At 39.7% G+C, this 20,921-nt stretch overlaps 2 long non-coding RNA genes across 2 annotated transcripts in view; both read left to right on the forward strand.

Annotated features, from left to right (window-relative positions):
* The window catches only part of LOC118969227 (uncharacterized), a 116,823-nt gene that overhangs the window by 54,012 nt on the left and 41,890 nt on the right, over window positions 1-20,921 (forward strand). The gene's annotated exons all lie outside the window — the stretch shown is intronic.
* Window positions 1,638-20,548, forward strand: LOC140849638 (uncharacterized). Its single transcript, XR_012131765.1, has 4 exons — window positions 1,638-18,495; window positions 18,611-18,653; window positions 18,853-18,996; window positions 20,469-20,548. It is a non-coding gene; the product is annotated as an uncharacterized lncRNA (long non-coding RNA).

Below are 20,921 nucleotides of genomic sequence, written 5' to 3' on the forward strand. Positions count from 1 at the left end.
GGTTACATTGTAAAATATATTTCCTCCTGTGAGTTGCAAAAAAAAAGTTTGAAAGCCAAGACTAATGAAAATTTAAATAATCCAATCTATTTTGTTAAACATTTAGTTTGCCATATTTGCTTGCTGTTTTTGTTTTTTGTTTCCCCTTAAATTACTGGAGGTAGGATGGAAGAATTCATACAAACATGATAACATGGACCCTTACAAATGCCTGTGGAAGATTTGTAATAAAGGACTAAAGAATGTAATTGAAATGAAAGAAGAGATAAATCTTCGTGGTGTTTCTAACATCTATGATCCGCCAGATTGCTTGGTTTTATGGTTTTAAGTTAGAGCATAATGAATAAAAGTTGAATTTATTTACATAGATGATTCAGGACAGCTAACACTCTAAGTCAGCACTGTTCAATAGATTTCCTGTGATGATGGAAAAGTTCTATATCTTCCATGTCTATAAATAAAATTATATAGATGAATTATATTTCTATCTATAGATAAAAATTCTAAATCTGGGCAAAATGGTAACCACTAGCCACATGTGGCTCTATAGTATTTGAAATGTAGCCCGTGTGACTGAGGACCTGGATTTTTAAAATTTTAATTTCAATTAGTTTAAATTTAAGTAATCTTATATGGACAGCATATCTCTCTATAGACTCTAGAACTACTACCTTGAAAGAAGGTGGCACTAGAGTGCCCCCTGGTCTGGGAGAATCATCTTGAATAGTCACCATGCACCAAAGTATGAGAGAGGCTGCCATTCAGTCTGCTAGGCACACTTAACTTTTCTTTGTCCAGATTATTGTTACAGGCAAATTATCCAGCTTCTAAATGTGGACCCTCAAAGCTCTCATCCCCACTGAATTTTGGTTTTTCAAGTTAAAAACTGCTTGAGACAGATTATGTGATGTTCAATTATATGGATTAAAAACTTTAGTAACTATGATTTAGCAATTAGAATAATAATAATGAAAGTATAAAAATAGTAACAAGGATAGCACTTACTAAATGCTTACTATGTGTCTGGTACTGTGATAAAGCACTGTGTACTTACATTAATCCACTTATTCACATTAATTCTCTGAGATAAGAGGTATTATCCTATACGAGCAAGCTGATGCTTATATAGGATGTTAAGTAACTTTCAAGGTCACTCAGGTAGAAAGTAAAGAGCCAGAAGGTGAATCTGGTTCTGTCTGGCTACAAACCCCTTACTGTGGTATCCTAGAAGATGCTAATCAGTTGCTTTTTCCATCAGGCCATTAAGTCCTTGACAAAACCTTGGCTGAGATGAATTATTAATGGTAGTGTTAGAACTAGGCCCTAGCTCCTGTGATTTTTGAGGTATATATGCTCTACTGCAAACCCCTTGCCTGAGATACTGCTTTGGCCACATTGCCAGAATGTTCCTGTGTGCTTCATCAGCACCCAAGCATTTTTTACTTTGGGACCCCCCTTCTTCCATAGTATTAAAAATTATATCTTGTTGTGGTAGTATAAAGACAAACATATTAATATCCTATATTAAACCATTTTTTTCTACCTAGAGGTTCTTTTTTTTCTCTGGTTTTAAAAGGAACTGAAACATGTTCAGGAGCCCTATGGCAGTCCCTCCAAAGACATCTACATTGATCCCCAGAATGTTGTGACTATGTCACTTCATATGGCCAAACAAACCTTTTAGCTATGATTAAGATTCTTGAGAAGGGAAGATTATCCTGGACTCCTTGAGTGGGCCCATTGGAATCCCAAAGGTCCTCCTCAAAGGAGAGGCAGAGGAGGAGACGTGGTCACAGAAGCAGAATATCAAGGTGAGGCAGCAGGAGCAGGAAGTGGCTGGCTTTGAAGACCGGGCCACAAATTAAGTAGTCAGAGAGCATTGTGTCTGACTCCATCAGCATCTAATGAAAGGGACGCAAACATTAGGAGAATTCTCTTCACACCTCCAAGGAATCACAGGATTAAAACTAGCCGTAAAAGAGACCTAAGGCTCAACTACTGAACTGCCCCTTCTCCTCCAAAATAGTTACCCATCAGTGTCTAGGAGTCCATTTTTTCCCCCCCAGAATGCCCAGCACCAGTGAAATTGTTAGCTGGCACTGTTTGCTTTCACAAGTGTCTGTGATTCTGATGTTCTGCAGAATTAGCATGTGGAAGACGGTGAGTGGCATTCTTGGGAAAGTCCCTGAATAAGAAGAGAAACAAGGACTGAGAGGGGAAAGGAAATGAAAAGGGGCAAGTTACAGAAAGGCTGGAAGATGTCAAGAAAGAAGGGAATAAAAAAAGAGACTGCAAAAAGGAAAAAAAGGAAAAAAGGAGGAAAAAAGGAAAGGAGGGAGAGAGGAATGAGGGAAGGACAGATGGAGGGAGGAATGAATGAATGAATGAATGAATGAATCCAGGACGTGAAGGGACTCAGAAGGAAAGGTAGGGGAAAAAGACAGACAAAAAGCAAAATCAGTAGTGGGCCTAAAGTAATCTTCTTTTATTTCTATAACTGATGTTGAGCACAGAGCTGAAGTTCACAAGCCAGAGGCCATCTGTAACCATCAAGCCAAGCCCCACCCTGCTGTCATGGTCAGTGGGAGTTGCCCACATGGGACAACAGCGGAGTGCAGCCTGAGAAACTAAGAGGCTCCCATCTGGTCAGAAGCTTCATTTTCTCTTCTTTTTTTTACACAAAGCTGCTATTGACATTGAGGTGACTCCTTATGACCCATGATGTTGACTGACCAAGCTCAGAGACCCTCATTTCAGTCTCAGGTCATTTTTGCAATTGTTTGAACCAGTTACCTTCAGAGGAATAGGCCCTATGCCCAAATTTGTGCATAATTCCTATGTTTTCCAACGTGTAGATTATCATTTAGTTTAATGCCTCTAGCCAATGACCTTTTCATCTCTTAATGTCACTTTGTAAATTTAAAGAATGAAGGGAGATGTTTCTTTTAAAAAATAATATTAACATATATATCTATATACTGAATATGGAAGCATTTTGTGAGTGTGCTGTGCACACACATACGTGTGTATACATATTATATATGTACCCACATAATGCTTCCCATTCAATTTCTAGTAAACCAAGAACAAAGCATTACAAAGTGCTTTTCAATAACCCAGAGTCCCTCTTTCATTTCTATTTTTATTTTTTTAAAAGAGCACATCTCATGATGAGATGCATTTCTTAGCTCTCTAAATGATTAACTGTGACTACCCCTAGATGGGCCCCTCTTGTGGTTTTTAATTTTGCCCCTTTCAGTTGACTCTGGCACATGTAAACATTCTATTTGGTAAGCTTTACCCAGAGAATTTTTTAAAAACACACTTTGCCTGTGCAGCTTTTAATTGTCCGCCCCAAACTGTGCCGGGTACACCGATGCTCCCCGGGGTCTGGGCTTTCGGTTTACCAGCTCTTCCTTCCTTGGCTGATACTGGGTGGTCTCTCAGCCGGTCTGGCCTTCAGGTATCATGAACAGCTCTGTTTTATGTTTTTCACACAGTTCACTTTCCCATCTTGGTTGAGGGACTGAGATTATTTCTTGTTTTTTTTTTTTTTCTTTTTAAAAACTGACTCATTCTTTTTGACAGGATAACGTTTAAGCTCTGTCACTTTGGAGATCAAATCTGCACCTAGCTGAGCAAACAGGACAGCAAGTTACATGACTTCTTCCCTCTTACATTTTAAATTTATTTCTGTTTCTCCTGCCTTGAAGTTAGAGGACAGAGGAGTCGATAGGTTTTAATCTTCTTAGACAATTTATTTAACAAGTACTTATGTTTACTATATACAAGGCATTAGTGCTCAGTGCTTTCCAAATATTAATTAATTCAATCCCTAGAACAACCTTACAAGGATGGTGCTATAATTCATCATATTATGTAGTTGAGGAGGTGGTGGCACAGAGAGGTGGGTCACTTGCACAAAGTCACACTTCTGATCTTAGGATTCAGATCTAGATGCTCAGGCCGCATATCCAACCTGTTAACCACTACACTGGAGAAAAGAAATCCACCCACGGATTTCTTGCTTTTAGACTTCTCTGATGAGTCAGTTCAGTGTTTCTAGAACTACCACCAATTTTGTCTCTGTTTACATTAGACTCAAGTGCTTTCTTTTCAAAGAACTTTATAAGAAGTATTAAAACTCATAGCAAATGCAGACGAGTCCTATAATCCCACTCAGGTATTTATTTAATCTTTCCCTTTTTTAGGCAAAGGCAGCTGTTGTGTGTTCAGTGTTCTGGGAAGTCTGAGGACATTTGTGCCTATTTCACCATGTCATTCCCATCACCTCCCTCTGGGAACTTTTCGCGAGTTTTTTCATCAACATGCAAGGCCTGATTTACGTTTTGAGAGCCACACCCTTTCAACAAAACACACGCAGATGCCATATGTAAATGAAAGGTGACCTTTACCCATGAAAAGAATTTTGATGAATTGCAGGAAGTAATATACTGTGCCGGGAAAATAGTCTTTTGATCTATTTTTTTTTTTAATGTAAATCACTTCCATGAAGAACAATCTGAGTCTAATAAGGCTCTTTAAGCTGGGACTACAAAGACTCCCAGAATATTAGAGAATATTTCCATTTGTGCTGGTCCCTGATTAACTTCTATTAACAGGGTGTGGGTACTGGGGAGGTAGGAGGTTGGGGGCCCTTACAGGGAAGGACTAAAAACCTCTGGATTAGTCAGCAAATATTTCTTAGTTACGGAACATGTGCTGGATTCTCTATAGCAATGTTTTCAATGCATCTAAAGTAGCAAACTCTATGTCCACTGGCCAAAACTTGAACCCTAGGTGTGTTTGCTTTGACAGGCCTGGTATTTTAAAATTTAAGAAGTTCCCATAAAAGTTGGGATTCCCAGTTTCTCCAGAAACATCAGAAGACATGGCACCCTGAGTCTGTACTCACGTATGTCAACAATTGGCTGGAGTCACCAAGCCTGTGATCCCTCCTGTGCTGTCCCATGGGAAAGCCACTAGCACAGTTGTTTCTTTAAATTAAAATTAAAGTTCAGTTCCTCAGCTCCAGTGGCCACATTTCAAGCGTTCATGCAGCCGGTGTCTACCATATTGGATAAGCACAGGTACAGACTATTTTTATCATTGCAGAACGTTCTCCTGGAATGTTGCTTTTAGGCCCTGTGTTCCACTAGTCACTGCCCAGGGTGAGCCCCCTTTCTTTCTGTTCCCTGTCTCACCCTTTGGGCATTTCTATTTGCACCTCCCATAACACAATACTTATGTTAGGGTGGCTGAAAAGCCCTTTGGCTTAAGCTTGGGAATCAAAACCTATCACAATGACCACAGACTCACTGAAGTACTTTGAACTGATTGCGTGGGTGTGTGCTCATGCACGTCTGTGTGTGTGCACATGTGCACATTTTCTTTGCAAAGTAAGGAGTGACATAGTGACATGAGAATTGCAGAGACAGTATATAGGCATAAATGGTGTCTTATAAAGCTATTAGAACAAAAGAAGAGTGAGTTTCAGTTAAGAGTTCTTCACTATAGGGGAAATACAGAAAAAGCTTATTTCCTGTTATTGACAACTACAGGATACCCACTGGGGTGAACAGGGCAGAACCAGAAGGTCCAAATCTGATGAAAGTAAATAACAGTAAAGCAAACAATGAATAAAAGTTAGTATTTCCAGAAAAAAAGTTAATATTCAGTTAGAATATGTGTGGATATTGTGGCTTTGCTCATACGTCAGAATACAAGGGAGAACTGACAGTGATTGGGCTTATTTGATCAATACAGAAAGCCAGTCGAGGCAAATCAGATCTGAGAGAATCATTTGGCTTGAATTGTTTGAAAATTTAAGTTAACCAGATAAGCATAACTATTCATATAATTTGTGCAGAAACAGTCATTAAATATTCATCTTGGAGTTCAGTAAAACATCATCCAATGTGCTCATGCATGTGTACACATGTGTGCACATGTGTGCACACACACACTTTAATTTCCAAGAACATAATGCAGTTCCCAGGAACCTAAAAGGAAGCACAGTGTTCTTAGAGTTATTGCATATGAACAAATTTGGGATCCATGCTGTATTTGAGCAAATTTTAAGTCTCGTTTCCATCTCATTAACTTGTCTTGCCTTAACACTCATTTGCTATAGAAATGCATGGAAAATATGAGAGGATCCTGAAAAAATTCTTTGGGCAGTGAGAAAATTTTGTTTTTCATTTGTTCATTGTCTTCACTACCTACTTATTTTTCCAGGTTCACATATGAAAATAACTGTTCCTCACTTTAGGAAGCCTGTTTTTAAAAAGTCAGTTTGGCTTCAAAGGATCCAGCACCTTTAATAGGGTCAGCCCAGCCTGGTAGGAGCCCTGGCTTGGGGGTAATCTCTACTTCCCTGACTTGTTACCACTTAGAAGTTGTGCTGGAGTCCTGGGAATAGGACCTGTGTGCCACGTGGCAGGGGAAGTATAAATGTTTATCCCTAAGTGTGAGAATCAGCTCACAGACAGAGGAGAAAAATCCCTGAGGACAGCTCTGTCAGGCTTGTCTGTAGTCAAGACCAAGCGCTCTAATTCCAGTGCCTTTTCCAGGGGCAGTAGAAAGGGTCCAGCCCAGGGCCAGAGCAGCTGCCTTCTTGCCCCTGAGGAGCGACCTTATGCAGTTCTTTCAGCATCTATGAATTTGTTTACTCAGGTGTATGAACGGTTTCAACTGAATCAGTCTCTCTTTTGAGGGATGCAGTCATCTCCTGTCCTTCATGTCGGATCTACATCATGGTCTCCACAAAACCAATCTTTATCATGAAGCGTCAATAGAATTAGGGTCAATGCTTTGTGATGCTTTCATGAATAAGAGACAAAACATTCACATTTGCACACGTGGTTGGAGTTAAGCCTACTAAATAGCCCTATAGTAGTGCTTCTCAGATTGTAGGGAGCAGAAGAATCATTTGGGGGCTCATTTAAAATACAGATTCCTAGGTCTCTCCTCAAGAGATTCTTACAGCATGTTTGGCATGGTGCTGGGAATCCACATGGACAATCATATGAGGTTAACAATCATTTAGCATCCAGAAAGAATATTTTGAAAAATCCCAGGCTCTAAGTGTCAAGATTTGGATTAACAACATCCGTCTTGTTTAGCATAGCACCCCACCCAGTACACCCAGGGGCAGAACAGGGCACTCCACATTGGCCATGTGCCTTGTTGATTTAATCCCTCCAAAAACTTCCTTATAACCTCTAAGAAGAATATGTCAAGGTTTCTTTAGGTAGCAAAAGATTTGTTCAATGACTTATTTATTGTTATATGTTCAACTGTGAAGATGTACCTGGCACATTGTAGCTGCTCAGTAAATTTCTTTAAAGAATAGATGGATCTCTCTTACAAATGATTAGAATTGCTTTGATTTTCCAAATATGAAATTATATGTTCAGAAATGCCTGCTACCTTGGGAGGGAGAGTGTGGCCCCCACCCTCCCCCTAAACCTGGTGAGAACTTGGACTGTTTGTTCTGTAAACGTTCTCTGCATCAGAGGTGGAGGTGGCGAAGAGATTTAAGAGCAGTAAGGCTCCTGACGGGATGGCTTGGAGAGGGTGCGGCATGAGATCAAGGCACCAGCTCCACTCCTCTCTACCTCCCTCATTACCACTGCCGCTCCAGTGGCCTTCCCCACATCACACAGCGGCACCTGTCCTTATGCGCCCATGAAACCTGTTAGCAGTGAAAGTCAAAACTGTGGAAGAGGCCACCCCAGCATGCTTAATGGCTGTCTGCTGCCACACCTCTATGTTCCCACACCACACTCTACTGTCAATACCACTGTCCTGTCTGCCACCCCCACCTTCCCACGGACGCACTTATGGCTTCCTATCTGCACAATGCCTAGCGAAGGGTGAGGAAAGGCCACGGTGGCAACAACATGCAGGCTGAAGGGCAGGGAGTGAGCAGTCTCCTTGGCCCCTGGCCAACTCCTCCTCTTCCTTCAGTTTCAAGGACACTTCCTCAGAGAGGTCTTCCCTGCCCTTGAACTAGATTTGCCCACTCCTTTCAGTCTTCCCAAACACTCCATTATTTTCCATTACAGCACATAACAATTGGTAATTATAGGTTTATCAGCTTCCCTTCTTGTTTATTATCTGTTTCGTCAAATAGATTGTGAACTCTATAGGGGTAAAACCATGTCTGTTCTATCCTCTATCCAGAATCTCAAAAAAACTGCTTGCAGGTGCTCAATACGTATTTATTTATTGAATGAATGATTGAAAAAGCATACCTAATAATTTCCTTAGACTATTATAGTAGGTTGCTGCTCCAGGCAGGAAGTCTCCCTTGCTCCAGCCATCCCTTCCCTCACCTCCTACCTGAGTTCTCATAGCCATGAGGGGACTTCCATGCCAGGTCAGAGTGACAGATCTGATTAGTTATTCCCTGGGGACACCTGCCGATTGGTGCAAATTAAGTGTTTACTGGTTGACATGGAGGTCTTAAGAGATGACTCTGTGACCATATATAGATGGAGATGATTTTATCTTGATAATTGATTTTTAATGAATAAATCATAATAATTGCCCTCATTTTTGAGGATTTATTTTGTGCCAAGTAGATAATGATATCTACTCTATGCAGCATATGTGCCAAGCATTTTAAATTTATTACTCCATTAAAGTCTTACCAAAACCAACATAGTACTATTGTTATCTTCACATTACAGCTAAAATTGAGCTTGTGTAAGTTGAGTCTTTTATCCAAAGTCACACAAGTAGTGAGTGGTCAAGCAGAATCACCTCTCTCTGTCTGACCCCCAAAATCTATGATTCATTTCTTGCTATCTACTCCCAAATCTGCTGTGAGGAAGAGAAAGAAGTACTCTCACCCCCAAATGAAAGTGATAAACAGTGGAGACAAGGGAGGGAGGGTAAGGAAACGAATACAGGTCAGGTTCTGCTTTGTGTCAGACACATGTGACCCTCGTGGACAGGAATTATAATTTCCCTTTTAAAAGGGAGGAAAGAAAGCCTGATGGCTTGTGTGACTTACCCCAGTGGGCCAAGGAAATAGAAGAAGTTCAAAGGAGAAGACCCAGGCCTTCCTAGGGTCTACTTTCCCATTCAGGTCTACCCAAATATGACTCCCTCCACCTTTCTCAGGTCTCAGAAACTTTAGGGGCAGTACTGGGCCTAACTCCTCTCACCCTGCAGCAATGTGGCTGAGTAGCTGACTTTGGTCAGCAAAGTGACTGAAAAATATTACAGTTTTGACTGTCTTTATTCTAAATTCTTTATTGTATTTCAAGTTGCTCTTATCCAAACATGTCCCAGAATATACAACCTCAGTACTGTTTTTGTTTATCAGAAACCACAGAAGTGAGACATCTACTATTAGTTACAGGGGACCAATGATCTTTGCTTTGCAGCTACACTTTAAGCATTAAAGTATGGAAATTTTATGTATCTTTTCTCCCTCTCTTCCATTCTTTCTTACTTTTTTTTTCAAAGATAACATTAAAAGTTAGATGTCATTTGCAGAATACTTCAACGTTGAATTGTCTTGACCTATTAAAGTAGTCATGAATTTATGATTCAATCCTGTGTTGATAGAACTTTTCACAAGAGTTTTGTTGAAAATCTAGATCCATTTATTTCTTCCTGGGTGATTTGTCCTAGTGTCTAAGATAGAGTTCTGAAAATGTCCCAGAACTGTTCCAGAGAGTTTTGTCTTAGTTATTAGGGTTGTTACAAGAGATTACCACAGATTGGCTGGTTTATAAAAACAAACATTTATTTCTTACAGTTCTAGAGGCTGGGAAGTCCAAGATCAAGGAGTTGGTTGATTCAGTGTTTGGTGAGGGTTCATAGATGGCTATCTTTTCCTTGGGGCTTCACATGGCAGGGGTGAGGGAACTCATGGGGGTGCCTTTTATAAGGGCACAAATCCCTTTCATGAGGCTCTGTCCTCATACCCTAACCACCTCCCAGAGATCCCGACTCCAAATACCGTCACATAACATTGGGGGTTATGTTTCAACATATGAAATTTGGAGAGACAAACATTTTTCAGTCTATAGTGAATTCCTTCTCAATGACTTAACTTTTCAGTGCTTGCTCAGCAAGTGCAATTTTCAGGTTAGTTATCTTATCCTTTTGCTTAAACATTTATTTTTGATTTCAGACATAATTCAAATTGCATAAAAAATAGCAGGAAAAGCAGGCCACCCAGATCTGTTTATCTCAAGCTGTCCCTGAATACCTCATCCCCAACTTGTCTGCAGGCCCAGTTTCTTCACTGCTGCTTCACCTAAAGGGTAGGTTATCTGTTGGTGAGCTCTCTGTCTTATAGGCTTAATCTGAAAACAAGGGACCGCCTGACCTTTAATTAGAAGCTAGCAAGGGAGATAAGAAGATAAATAAATATTAGTAATGTCTATTTTATAAAACATTCACACTCCAGTTCACATGAATATTAATCAAAGCATGCACAAAATCATAGCATACCATGTTTGAGGAAAAAAATGTGAGTTATAATAGATCCTATTTCCATAATTCAAACATGTTGTAATTTTCATCTGATGAAATATAGCTATGAAATTAAAAGTGCCATTTTATGTGTGAAAGTTTCTAAACATGGATTAAAAGTGGAGGAAGACTTTTTTTTAGAGTTCTGAAAAGAGGGTAGAAATATGGTAGAAATACAAAAATTTTCTTGAAATTTATTAACAATTCAACAGATACAGTAAGAAAAGCAGGTATATAAAAGAAAAGAAAAACTTTGCATGATTATTCATGGAAAAAAGCCTTTAAGGATGTTACCATACCCCCAGCTCCTAGAACAGTGTCTGCCACATAGTAGGGCCTCAGCACATATTTATTGAATGAATGAGCACAGGTTAGGGGAGAAGACAGGAGGGAAAGGGCAGAGCAGTCTAAGAACCAGATCTAGTGAGAACCAAGAGGAAGCACATATGGGGAGCTGAAGAGAAAATGATAGTGGGGCCTCAAAGGTACGGGGGCTAGAGTGACTTCCTAGGGCTCTCGTTGCAGGGCTACAGACGGGTAACTTAAAACAGAAGTTTATTACCTCAAAGTTGTTGAGGTTACAAGTCCAAAACGGAGGTGTCAGCAGGGCTGGGACCCTCTGAAACCTCTGGAGGAACCCTTCTAGCCTCTTTTTAGCTTCTGGGGGTTTACTGGCAATCAGTGTCGTCCTGGCTCGAAGCTACCTTTGCTGTTACACGGCATCTCCCGGTGTGCCTTTGTGTCTTCACTTGGCCGTCTTCTTATAAGGATGCCAGTCATGCTGATTAGGGGCTCATCCTACTCCAGTGGGACCTCATCTTAACTTGTTGCACCTACACAGACCCCATTTCCACATTTTGAGGTACTAGGGATTAGGAGTTCAGTATATCTTTGTTGGGATTACACAGTTCAACCAATAACAGGTTTAAAAATCAAAATGTAACACCCATTAGGATAGCCATTGTAAAAAAAAAGCCCAGAAAATAACAAAGGTAGAGACAGTGTGGAGAAATTGGAACGCTTGTGCACTCTTGATAAGAATGTAAAATGGTATAGCCACTATGGAAAACGGTATGTTTTCTCCAAAAGTTAAATGTAGAATTACCATATGATGCAACAACTCCATTTCTGGGTATATATCTAAAAGAACTGAGGACAGGGATTCTAACATATATTTGTTTATAGCAGCATTACTCACAATAGCTAAAAAGTGAAGCAAACCAAATATCTACTGACACTGATGGATGAATAGACAAATGTGATACATACATATTTAGTAATTTTATCCAGCTTTAAAAAGGAAAACAATTCTGACACATGCTACAACATGAATGAAACCTTGAAAACATCATGCAAGGAAAATCAGCTAATCATAAAACACAAATGCTGCAGGATTCCAGTTGCCCGAGGCACCCAGAGTAGTCAAATTCATAGACACAGAAAGTAGAATGGTGTTTTCCAGTGGCTGAAGTTAGGGGGTGGCTAATAGAGAGTTACTGTTTAATGGGTACAGAGTTTCAGTTGAGGAAGACAAAATGTTTTGGAGATTGGTGGTGGTGATGGTTATACAACAATGTACTTAATGCCACCAAATTGTACACTTAAAAATTGTAAACTTTATGTTACATATTTCTTACCACAAAAAAAACAAAATGAGGATTCAATAAAGAGGTCACTGAGAGCAAAGTATAAGGAATCAGGAGGAACCATGAAAGTGCTCTTAAAAGGTAGAAAAAAGTACAGCTAAATGGGAGAGCTAAATGGTAATATGTTACTTTAGATTAAAAGTTTTCAGAGGTCCTTTCCTTCCCAACATTGATGCATCATATTTCCACAGCAGGTTATTATTACCAGATAAGGAAATAGTCTTTATAAAGTATGCATTTCGTACTGCATTATGCTCCCATGAAGGCCTTCAACTCTCTGATTAGAAGTTGAACTATGTGAGGTACTTCTGGCTCTCAGAGATTCTATCATTTTAGGTAACTTATCCAAGGCAATAGATATTGGGTGAAAATTGGGTCAGTTGTGGTTAATGGAAAGAATGCAGGGCTTACCTTACAGTCCTGGTTTGGGTCCACTCAGCAGTTTATCTGCCTTTAGTCATCTCAGGTTTTTTATCTGTAAAAGTGGACTAATAATTCTTAACTTCCTGGTGAATGTGGGGATGCAATGATATATATTACATATGAAAGCAACTTTTACCAATTAAGGTGCTATTTATAAGGTCTTATTTGAGACTGTTTAACTTCTACCTTACAGAGTCAGGATAGCTGGTAACATGTAGCAAGGATACTAATCTAATTTTACTGAGTGGTATGGGTAAAATATATATGAAGTATGCTTCCCTCTCCACCCAGAACCCAATCTCACACTAAGATATTTAGATATTCTCACAGTTTTCTGGCTTTATCCTTCCTGTATACCATGGATCTACAATTGCTCTCTACACTGTGCAGTCCCCTAATATGCTTTTGTTTTGCAAGAATAGCACAAAGAACTTCTTTTCCTAAACCATCTGAGAGTGATCTGCCAACATAAAGCCCCGTCACCTTTGATATTTGAGTGTGATTTTTCTCGACGCCATGACATACTGCTACATAATCACAACACAGCCACAAAAATCAGAAAATTAACACTGACACTATCACTGCTATCAAATTCTCACACCCATTCTAGTTTCATCAAGTATCTCAATAATGTCCTATATAGCAAAAAGATACACTCCATGATCACATTACATTGAATTGTCATGTCTCTTTAGCAGTCTTCAATTTAAAACAATTCCATAGTCTTTCCTTAATTTTCCTTAATACTTCAAATTTTTAATTTAGTTGGTATACAATACTATATTGATTTCAGGTGTACAACATAGCTATTTAACAATTATATATGTTAAAAAATTCTCACCATGGTAAGTATAGTTGCTATCTGTCAAATACAAATATATTACAATATTATTGACTCTATTCCCTATGCTATCCCTTCATTCCCATGACTAATATATTTTGTAATTGGAAGTTTGTACCTCTTTATCCCCTTCACCTATTCCACCCATCCTCCTATCCACCTCCCTTATGGCAACTACCAGTCTGTTCTCTGTGGTTATGAGCACGACCTTAATACTTTTAAACAATGTCTTATGGGCCAAACCTAGCCTGGTCACCCATTTTTGGAAATAATATTTTATCAGAACAAAGTAATGTACATTCATTTACATATTGTCTACAGCTGCTTCTGTGCTACTGCAGCAGAGACATATGGACTGCCAAACCCAAAATATTTACTGCCAGACCCTTTACAGAAATCTTTGTCAACCCTATGCTAGACAGTACTAGAAGGCAAAAAAAGCAATGAAAAGAGTACGTGTTGAAAAGGGTGATGATTGGTTTTAATGTATTTTATTGCATACAAAGAAAGTCCTAAGGAATCTATAAATTAACTATTACAACTGAATATTACAAGTGAATTTAGCAAAGTTGCAGGATACAAGGCCAGTATAAATAAATCCATTTTCTTTCTATATATTAACAACAACAAAAAAGGAAATGGTATTTTAAAACCATTATTAAAGTAGCATCAGAAAACATAAAATATTTAGAAATAAATTAGTGAAAGATGTGCATTACATTAGTGTAAACATACCTCCACATTAAAAACAAAAAAAATATTGCTGAGAGAAATTAAAGATCTAAATAGATAGAAATACCATGTGCACATACTGGGAGACTCCAAACTGATTAAGATGTCAACATTCCCCAAACTGATTATAGATTGAATATCATCCCAGTGAAAACCCCAGCAGGATACTTTTCAGAAATCAACAAGCTTATTCTAAAATTTATATGAAAATACAAATGATCTATTGTAGCCAAAACTATCTTGAAAAAGAAAAGCCAAGTTAGATGGCTTACACTACATGATTTTAAGATTGTAATTTCAAGATTGTAGCCAGTCTACAAGATTGCCCCCAATGATCCCCACTTCCTCATATCAGTTCCTTGTATAGTTCCTTTCCACATGGTGCAAGGGTTGGGCTGTGTGGCCAAAAGAATATGGCAGGATTTATGGTAAGTTGCTTCCTGGATTAAGTTATAAAAGATATTGTAGCACCAATCTCTTTGTCTTTCATTCTCTCTCTTTGCTTACTTATTCTGAGGAAAGCCAGTTGGTCTGTTATAAAAGGTCCTAAGGAGAAACCCACATGGTGAGGAACTGAATGAAGCCCATGGCCAATAGCCAACAAGAAACTGAGGGCTCTGTCAACAGCTACATTAGTGAGCTTGGAAGCAGCCCTGCCAGCCCAGTCCAGCCTTCAGATGACTACAACCCTGGCCAATAGCTTGACAGCAATCTCATGAGAGACCCTGAGACAGGATCAACTTAGTTGCTCTCAGATTCCTAACTCTCAGAAATGGAAATAATAAGTGTCTACTGATTTTTAAGTGTAATGTGCTAAGTTTTGGGGTAATTTGTTATGCAGCAATAGATAACAAATATACAGATTAACTCTTGATTTATAGTAACAAGACTATGTAGTATTGATGTAAGGATTGGCAAATAAGCCAATGGAACACAATAGCATCCAGAAATAGATCCAATATATAGTCAATTGATTTTTGAAAAAGATACCAATATAACTCAAAGAAGATAGTTTTCCCAAACATGGTACTAGAAGACCCTTTGTCATACCAATCACCAAAAGTAATTCAAGATAGAACATGGATAACAGCTTATGATAGGCAAAGGTTTCTTGGATAGGATGATGGATGAATGGATGAAGAAATATATTAAATTATTTGGAATATTATTTGGCCATGAGAAAGAGGGAAATTCTGTCATTTGAGATAACATGAATGTATCTTAAGGGCATTATGCTAAGTGAAATAAGAGAGAGAGAGACAAATACTGTATGATCTCACTTGTATGTGGAATTTTAAAAAGCTGCATTCGTAGAAACAGAGTGGAATGGTGGTTATCAGAGGCACCTATAATGGTGGTTATCAGTGGGGGAAATGGGGAGATATTGGTCAAAGGGTACAAATTTCCAGCCATAAGATTAACAAGTTCTAGGGATCTAATGCATAGCATGGTGATTATAGTTAACAGTACTGTATCATATACTTGAAAGTTGCTAAGAAAGTTGATCTTATATGTTCTCACCCACCTCCCACCCACAAAAAACTAATTATGTGAGGTGATGGAGGTGTTAACTAATCCTATGGTGGTGGTCATTTGCAATATGTAAATGTATCAAATCCTCACATTGTACACCTTAAACTTACACAATATTATATCAATTTTATCTCATTAAAGCTGGAAAAAAACCCCACATATGTCCACAAAAAAACTTGTTCAAGCATATTTAGAACAACTTTACCATAATGGCAAAAACCTGGTAATAAGCCAAATGTCACTCAATAATTGAGTGGATAAACAAATCACAGTATATTCATAAGAAGGAATACTACTAGACAGTAAAAAGAAACATACTACTGACACATAAAACAAAATGGATGAATTTCAAAACTATCATGTTACATCAAAGAAGGTGGACACAAAAGAGTACATATAGTATAATTGCATTTATGTGAAGATCTGCAGGCAAAGCTAAGCCACAATGACAGAACTCTGAGCATCAGTTGCATTTAGATGATGGGTAACTGATGGAAAGAGACTGGGGGTAAAAATATCCTATATATTAATAAGGGTGCATATGTTTGCCAAAAACTCATTCAACTGTACCCTTAGAATCTGAGCATCTTATTGCATGTAAATAGCCATATAATAAATGAATATGAATGCTTTAGACTGGGCACGCCCTTTCTAGGTCTTGGCTACTTATTTATAGTGTTACAAATGTTAGTTGATTTACACCAGTCCTGAGGAAGACCTAGAAATCAAGAAGTGTGTGGAAGAGGTTTTTAGAAGGGAAGGAAAGAGCAGAGAAGAGAGCCTTTCAAATGGAAAAGAAACACAAATGAAAGAAAAAATTGAGTATTTACTTGGCACTGGATCTTGCACTGCCTTGAATCAGTTCCCCTTGTCCGTGTCTTCTCTGTAAGGTGAGATTTCAAACTCTTCAAGAGTATGGTGTAAAAGCCTTTGCATTTCCCAAAGCCCCTAGTGCTCTTATGCAGACAGAGTTGGTAAATAAATATAGAAAGAGAGACAGATGTGTGATTTAGAATAGTTCTCAAAGGGTTTTATGTGTCTTTCCTGGAATGGCTGACTATACATGAGAATCAAGACTGCTCTCTATATCCCAGAGTCTAGCATAGTATCCAGTACACAGAATAATGTATTTTCACCGATTACTGATGTGTGCACTAGAGAGAAAAATTAATGATCTCCTCTCAAAGCCCTATTGTCTTTCCCCTTCTCCCCCCTCCCAATCTCTCAGCAGTAGAAATCTTTAAATATGCTTTTTGTTGTTTTACAGCCGTTTGCATTTAAATTGGGCGTGTCACTATCACATTTTATGAGCTATTCCTCATACCAGCCCTGTGAGGTTAGCGCTGTTATCTGCATTTTACAGGCAAGGGCACTGAGAGGTAAAGCAATTTGCTAGGGTCGGGATGGTACAATGAGCTGCTGGAAGAAGTGGGATTTGAGTGCCCAATGTCTGCCTTTCCAGCTGGCTTTGTCTGTCCGCAGAGCTGGGTGGCTTTGTTGAACATGATAACATAATGTGGATTTTCTATATTTGACTTTGAAAATCATTTTAAAGGCATTAATTCCAGAAGAGTTAGGATTGTAATTCTTTGACCCTATTATTTTTATTGAGATTTTTTTAGATACTTGCCTGGGCTGCCTAGACCTGAGATCTTTGAAATGACTCACTCTATACAGAGAGTCAGCATTATTTCCTGCTCAGCGACCCCACCTCTCAGAAGTTCCTCTTCCTTCAGCAACCCCCTGGTGGAGCCCACCCATGTGGTATAACCTTTAAACAAGATTTTAATTGGAGTAAAAAATTTATTAAGTTGGAAGGGGATTTAGGATCTAATTAAGAAAAATGTAATGTGGTCCACGAACTTCCTTAAATATGAAGTGTATGTAAAATTGTGGGTATGGATAGATTAGGCCTTTTTTTTTTCACTAAGAAGGTCAAGCTTTCAGATAGTTCTCCTTAAAAGTGGGTGTATCCCTAAAAGACTGGGAAATTGAAGCTCAGGGAGTTTAAGGAACTTGCCTTAAGCTCCACACAGCCAGGTGACAACAGTCTAGGGTCTAGAATCTCATCCTCCATTATGACAGCAGGCCTGACTGTTATTTGGTTCACCAAATTGCATTCAGTTTGAAGAATTACACTAACAGGCTCTTTAACTCATATACTTTGTTCTAAATAATTGGTTTCCCCATAACCAGTATCTTTCATCAAGATAAAAGCACTAGGCTGGCCTTCCCGTAAATGCATAAATCGGTTCCTCTGGAGGACACTGCTGAGGGAGCTCATACTGCCTCCGTATCCTTTGCCTAAACGGCAGAAGGGAGCATCAGCAGTTCCCAGAATTCCCAGCGCTGGTAACTTGGCCCAATATGATTAACAATGCGATGATTGCATCACCCGCTAACTCCCTATGTGATGCTGGATGATTCAATTAAGACAAGTGGTTTTCAACCTTGGCTGCACTTTACATTCATCCCGGGGGAGCTTTTAAAAATCCCCATGCCCATGGCCAGGCCGCACCCTGGACCAATTAAATCCAAATCTCTGGAGGAAGGACTCAGTCAAGAGTGTTTTTAAAAGTTCCTCAAATGAATGCAATGTGTAGCCAAAGTTGAAAAACACTAACAGAAGCAAGAAAAAGAAATTCATATTGATTCATATTGCTGGGTATTTTACATTTACTTCTCCCTGATGCAGAGAGGCTATATAACTTCTCTAAATATCACACAGTTAAAAAGTGGCGAAGTCCAGCTGTAACTCCAGGTTATCACAGTTCCTGAGCCTTGCTTTCATCGCAGCAGCAGACTGTTTCCTGAAAGCTACTGGTAAAACATGTATTTAGTGATGATGAAATGAGGTGACATCCATTAACCACCTGGTGCATAGTAGGTGGGCCTGAATAATCTGTTTCTGTTTCTCAGCCTACTCATTTATTTACAGTTTTCCTCCTGACCCATGCTGTGACACAACATCACGACTTCAGGTCAGGGAGCATTATGTTAACCCCAGCAACTATGCAGTTACAATGCCTTCTTTATACACTAACTATATTATATAATAATTTCACTGTGTTAGGTTATTTAGGGAATTTAAATTGATGGAATATATAACTGAAAATATGTTCTACCTATGACATGCATTTTATAGATGCTCTTAGCTTTATGTTTTTTAATATTGTGTAGCCATTCCTTCTCTCTCTTATCGTTATTGGATGTGATGAGTCTGCATTTCACTGATGTGAGAGTTGATGTTGGTGACATTGCCCTGCCATGCAGGTGAAACCCGATGTCACCAGATCGTCCATCCACTCACCACTGTCCTTGGAGGTATGTGCCCTAATTCTGAAGGTTTTCCCTTTATTCTAGTCTACTTGTGAGGCTCACAAATATTTTAAAAACATTTTTCTGAACTGATATAATTCAGTCAAATAGGACATGGATGGGGGAGAGGCTTCAAGACAAGATCCTTCTCAGGGTGGGACAAGTGTTGGCATTCTGCAAGCAGGGGAGGCAGTGACCTTGTCTAGAGTGCCTCTATATGCCAAACGTACTGAAGGGTTTGACTGAAGAAATAAAAGTAATAGTAGCTAATGTTTATAGCAGCCACTTAGGCCAGGCATTATCCTAGGTGCTCTGTGGTAAACGGGATAGCCAGGATTCAAACCTAGGCCTGGTTTCTAACTCCAGTGCTATACTTTGGGAGCTACCAGTTGTGTGTGTGTGTCTGTGTGTGTGTGTGTTGGGATGGGGGGGGGGTGCTCACTGAGAGGGTGGGGTCTGTGTCAGCGCAGAGGAGGAGGGAAGGAGACATGTGCCTGGCCATATCCATGCCCTCATGCCTCCTCTGTCTTCCACTGCTCCAAATCACTGTCCACCAACCTCCTCCTGAGAAAGAAGGAGCCACAGGAGTCAGAGATAGCTCTGGGTGAAGGGAAGAAAGGAAGGGGAGGGGCCAACATCTCTCTCTTCATCTCACTTTATCCTCTTATCCATCAAGCCCGCATGGAGTGCTGCCTATGTGTCTGATGCGGTTTTCCATCCTTCATGCACATTAACTTAGAGAAATAGGGTTGCTTGGCCGATGTCCCCTGCTCAGAAGGAGTGGGACTGGATGTGAACCCAAACCTTATCAAACTGATGACATGCACTGCCAGGCCTGTCACTTTTGGTACTTTCCCCTCATTTTAGGGGATTTTTGATAAGATTCTTGGTAGAACATAAAATGTTAACCAAAATTAAGTTCTCATCAGAGAAAGGAAGGTCAGGGGCCTTCGCACTGGAGGGCTCTTCCTAGGAAGCCTCACGGTGCATTTATGTGTTTGTCAGAGCGGGTCTGGGTCCTTGTCTGAACATTGCACTAAGAGGTTTGGTCTTCATCTTGATGAGGGTGCCGTGAGATGCTATTGCAAAGAAGCTCTGGTACAGCAACAGCTTAACACTATCAACTTTTATTTCCCATTTCCATAAAGATCCAAGGCAATGCCAGGTCAGGAGGGGTTGGATGGAGTGGGGCTGTGTCCAAACACAGACTGACAGGACCAGTATCTTCCTCAAAAGCCTCAGATTCTGAGGCTATCCTGTTCATTGGCACTGAGCTGGCAAAGAAGGAATGCATGTGAGAGGTTTCTGTGGGCCACGCCTGGAAGTTGTGCTCATCACGTCTGCTCACCTGCACTGGCTGGAGCTCCATCAGAGGGTCATACCTTAGAGCAAGGGAGTTTGGGAAAGGTGCCCAGATGTGTACCCCAGAAAAATAATTTTTTTTCTTTCCTCTTCTTTCTTTTGTTTTGTTTTTGTAGTTTGATGTGGCCGTTTCATGGCCAGTGGTTTGAGAGCTGTGTTGCCAATGGAAAAAACAATAAAAGGAATTTTCTGGAGTGATCCACCGATAGTGCTGTGTGAAATTAGCTAAGTGTGAAATTCTAAGTGTGAAAACAATAATAACTCATGTTTACTGAGAACGTACTAGGTACCAAACTAGACTAAGCCCACGGTTGCATTTAATTCAACAGCAGTCTTGCAGCCTTGGGTCTTAAAGTGTGTTGGCTAACTTCAGGATGATAGAGTTCTGCTCTTCTAAAGATAATGAAGAGCAAATGAGTCTCTGAAGGTCCACTCTCCACCCTTCCTTCCAGTGCTGGGTGTCTCAGAGGTTGGTGTCCACGGATGACTCATGCAGGCTTGCTTGTCCTCTGGCTTCGGGTTGGATCTGGCCAATGGGAGTCATGAGCCGTTGAGCAGAGGTGGCTGTA

The sequence above is a fragment of the Manis javanica genome, chromosome 5 (assembly GCF_040802235.1).
Source record: "Manis javanica isolate MJ-LG chromosome 5, MJ_LKY, whole genome shotgun sequence".
NCBI lineage: Eukaryota > Metazoa > Chordata > Mammalia > Pholidota > Manidae > Manis > Manis javanica.